Here is a 5729-nt window from a genome sequence, read left to right as displayed (position 1 = left end):
ATATATGTGTGTGTGTGTGTGTGTATATATATATATATATATATATATATATACTCACACACACACACACACACACATATACATATATATATATATATATACATACATACATGAACGTCACATAAATTTGTAAACACGCACACATGCACATATGAGTGTATACATATATATATGTATGCTTATATACATATAACTTCACGTACATGCGTATTCACACGCAGATATCTAAACAGACAGGCAGTCAAACAGATAGCTATACACACATACACACACCTACACCAACACACACACACACACACAAACACACACGCATACACACACACACACATATACACACAAACTCTCAGTTATTAACTAGATGCAATGGCGTCAATTGAAGTCAGCAGACGCAACTTATCAATTGCACTAAAAGATTTTATTTGACATGTTTTTGTTTCGTTTTTGTGGTTGTTCTTTTTTGTTCTTTTTGCTTTGTGTTTCCGACATTGTTTTGTAGTGTCTTCTGCTACTGTGGCATCAAGACATAGATCGGTGATGTCAGTAGGTGCGTGGGTGTGGATGTGTGTGTGCATGTGTCTATGGGGGTGTATATATATACACACACAAACACACAAACACACACACATATGTATAGTGTGTGTATATATGTATATGTATCTATACATGTTTGTATATATATATATATATATATATTTATATATATATACACATGTATGTTTGTATATATATATATATACATATATATATAGAGAGAGAGGGAGAGAGAGATATATATATACATACACAAACATATATTCACGTAGGTATGTATGTAGACAGATCGATAGATAGGTAGATAGATTGACATACAAAGAAGCAGACAGCTAGATAAATAGATATAGAGATAGATACATAGATAGACAGGTAGGTAGGTAGGTAGATAGATAGATAGATAGATAGATAGATAGATAGATAGAATATGCACACATACGCACACACACACATATATAAATATATATATATCTACATATCTATATCTATCTAGCTATTCATTTATATATGTATGTATGTGTGTGTGTGTGAAAAAAGAAAAGGGGCAGGGTGAAGTGAAAGAGGAAGGAAGGTGAGAATGAAGAGAAAGCCAGGAAATGTGAGAGAGGGGGAAAGAAAGAAAGAAAGAAGAGTGGAAAGAACGAAGTAAGTGTGTGTGTGTGCGTGTGTGACTACATGTGAATCGCTGGCGATTTTCTTCCTCCGTCTTCCCTTCTATTGGACTTTCTTCTGTTTCTGAAGAAGAGCGTCTGCTCAAAACGTTAAGCCATCATTCTTTCCCTTTCTTGAGCGTCTTCTAATACATTACATGTACCACGTCCTCTGTTTTTTGTTGTTGTGTTTGTTCTTTTTTTATTACTATATATATATATATATATATAAACAATATATGAGTATATGCATATATATGTACATGTATGTACATACCTTTATCTACATGTGCATATAGATACATAACTGGGTACATGACGTGGCAAAAGAACATGGACAAAATGATAAACAAGGTACAATATATATATTATGAAGGTATGTATGTATGTATGTATGTTTGTATGTATGTTTGTCTCTGCTTCGCCTCAATTCTTGTCTCTTTCTTACTAGACCTGACAGCACATTACAGACGCTAACTCCAGGCGTATACATGTGTTTGGGTTCGTGCGTGTATGTGTATGTGTGTCTAAAAATGTGTGTGTGCGTGTGTGTGTGTGTGTGTGTGCATGTATATATATATATATATATATATATATATATATATATATATATATATATATATATATATATATATATACATAGGGCTATTCAAGAAGAATGAACCGATTTCATTACGCAATATTTTAATAAGGAAAATCAATAGAAAACTCCAGCTAAGTCACAAGTATTTACTCACAATCAACTTTTATTTCCTGTCATACAAGTGTTCAATGTGGCTACCATCTGCAACACGAGCAACGTCACTGCGATAAGAGAATTCCTCCCAGAGCCTCTTTGTGCTTGACCTGCGAGATCCCCAGACCTCACCGTCTGTGAGTTTTTCTTGTGGTGATATGTAAAGGATCGTGTCTATGTTCCACCGCTACCCACTAACCTCGATGACCTTAAGCATCAAACAACAACAGCGATCCATTCAGTGGATCGTGATATGCTGACGCCCGTCTGGGAGGAATTCTCTTATCGCATTGATGTTGCCTGTGCTGCAGGTGATGGCCACGTTGAATACTTGTATGACAGGAAATAAAAATTGATTGTAAGTAAATACTTGGGACTTAGCTGGAGTTTTCTATTGCTTTTCCTTATTAAAATATTGCGTAATGAAATCGGTTCATTCTTTTTGAATAACCCTATAATATAATATTAAAATATATCTAATACACACACATACATGTTCTTGCATACACGCACACACACATACATATACACACATAGATACACCTTTGTTATTTTGCAAATTCCAGCGATATAGCTTTGTTTCTTGGAGAACATGTTTGTTTTCATAGAAAGAATTCGAATAATTTAAAGAAATGATTATGACGTACAAACATTCCAACATACGTACACTCCAACATACACAGAATTACATACACATACACATGCATATAGATGTACATATAATTACATAGAAACACACATATATACATGTAGTGACATACATATGCGCATGCTAGTCTCTGTAGACACATATGAGTGATGTGTGTGTGTATATATATGCGTGTGTGTGTATATGCGTGTGTGTGTGTGTGTGTATGCGTGTGTGTGTATATGCGTGTGTGTGTGAATGTATGTATGTATGTATGTGTATGTGTGTGTATGCATGTGTCTATGTGTGTGTATGTGAGTGTATATGTATGTGTGTGTACATATGCGTGTATGTGTATGTGTGTATGTGTATGTGTGTATGCATGTGTGTGTATTAGTGTGTGTGTGTATGCGTGTGTGCTATCTTATACATACATATATGTACATACATACATACAAACACATACATACATACACACACACAATACATACACACATACATACAAACACACACATACACACATACATACATACATACATACATACATACATACATACATACATACATACATACATACATACATACATGTACCACCAGGTCCTTTCATGTCGGTTGAAGGCCACAAAACGGGCTCACAGTCAGATACAAAGCGTTGAGTACGAAAATATGTTTGAAAACTGTTGATAGATTTACTGATGCGGAAAGCTCATTGGCGGGGGTCATCTGGTGGAAGGGAGCTGCCCCTACTTTCTCGCTTGTGTATAGCACCAGCTGGAGTTGATAAAAATTGGCTTCTTATATTTCTTAGGTTCTGTCGGTGTCGTCGTCGTCATCATCATCATCATCATCTTATCATCATCATCATCATCACCATCATCATCACCATCATCATCATCATCATCATCATCATCATCATCATTATCATCATCATCACCATCATTATCACCATCATCATCATCATCATCACCATCATCATCACCATCATCATCATCATCACCCTCATCATCATCATCATCATCATCATCATCATCACCATCATCATCATCACTATCATTATCACCATCATCATCATCGTCATCACCATCATCAGCAGCAGTAGCAGTACTACCACCACCACCACCATCATTTCGTCGTCATCATTTTCACCACCATCACCATATCACTGACCGCGGATCTCTTCAGTTTGGTTCACAGATTTTAATTTTTTTTTTTTTAACTAAATAGTTTGAAACTTCGTATATTGGTGTAATTTCTCACGCTGAACACGGTTCACTTTAAACATGTTTGACAAAATTTCGTATTTTAGAAGTTATTTCGTGTTAAAGTTGACATATCTGGATAATTTTAACCAATCAACGTCGTGTATTCAGCTGGAGAAACCTACTTCTGTTTGCGATAGTAATCGAAAAGCAACAACCTCCGGTTCATCTCTCCTAAACGTATTTTTCAACCACATGTGGATTATAGAGATGACCCGGTAGTTATTGCTCTCCGATTACGAAATTTTGTCAAAAATATTGAAAGTAAACCGTGTTCAGCGTGAGAAATTACACCAGTATACGAAGTTTCAAACTGTAATTAAAAAGAACTGAGCCAAACTGAAGAGATCCCTCCTAACAAAATCATAAAACATGACCTAGATGCCGAAGGCTTCTCTTCCTAGCTTGAGATAGCGGGGTTAGACCGAGGAGACGGAAAAAGGCCGGACGGTATGACAATTTTCCTGTTCCATTGTGGTACACTCCACATATGGGATGCTACATCCTGTGACCCTCTTCTCCAGCGGTAATTTAGTGAGTTCAGCTACCAGCCCAGGCTCCGCTGCTCACCAAGCTGAGAAAAAACCAATTGTCCAAGTATCGATCGCTTTCTGACATACCTTGTTTGTATGAAATTTAGATTGTCGTTAGAATACACGTCGTTGATCGGCTGAAATTACCCAAATACAACTTTAACACGAAATAACTTCTAAAATACGACATTTTGTCAGAAACTTCAGAGTAAACCTTGTTTTACGTGAGAAATTCTACTAGTATTCGAAGTTTCAAACTGTTTATACATCAAAGTACACACACACACAGAAACGCAGCTGTATATAGACGCAGAAACAGGCGGTTAGATAAGCATATACGTAAATACAGACATACAGAGACATACAGACACACACAGATACATACACACACACACACACACACACTCACCAAATGAATATATACATAAACTCACACATATAGACGCACGCACACACTCATAGAAACATAGGCCCGTATACTCACAGACACACATACACACCCATCCAGTAGTACACACAAATACACACGGATACATAAGCACATACGCAGATATATAAATATATACACATACATGCGTACGCACACACATACACACACACACGCGCATTTTTCACAATTCACACACAGATACTCGAACACACATCGGCAAATACGCGTGTACACGGACACATACCAAGACATGCAGACACGCACACACACCAAATGCATACAGCCACGAACAGTCATATACATACATAAACCCATTTGCACAAATATAGATGCACACACACACACACACACAAACACACATCGGCAAATACACTTAAAGATGGATATATGGCAAGACACTCAGACACACACACACACACACACACACACACAAACACTCATACACACACTGGCGAATACGCTCAAAAACGGACGGACACACGCACACACACACCAAATGCATACAGCCACAAACAGTCACTCACATATGCACACATAATCCCCTCATACATACATAAAACCACTCACACACACACAGTCACACAAATATACCCAGTAACACAGAAACACTTGTTAACCGCGCTGGAAGTTAGACACCCCGTTGTTCCATTTCCTGTCACACACACCCTCCCCATCTTGACACTTGCTATTCCATCTTCCCTCCAGCCCCTACCTCAAACCCTCCAGATTTCCTCTTTCCAACCCACCCCTACTTCCACAACACATCCATTTTCTCTTTGCTGGCTTCGCTACCGCAATTCCCACATCACTTCTACGATAAAACGGTCCTCACCCGCCCAATCTTCATCACCGCATTATAGTCAACGCTATCTATCTATCTATCTATCTATCTATCTATCTATCTATCTATCTATCTATCTATCTGTCTGTCTGTCTGTCTGTCTATCCATCCACCCATCTAT

Source organism: Octopus bimaculoides, chromosome 29, assembly GCF_001194135.2.
Source record: "Octopus bimaculoides isolate UCB-OBI-ISO-001 chromosome 29, ASM119413v2, whole genome shotgun sequence".
Lineage (NCBI taxonomy): Eukaryota > Metazoa > Mollusca > Cephalopoda > Octopoda > Octopodidae > Octopus > Octopus bimaculoides.
Note: the sequence above shows the minus strand (reverse complement) of the source record.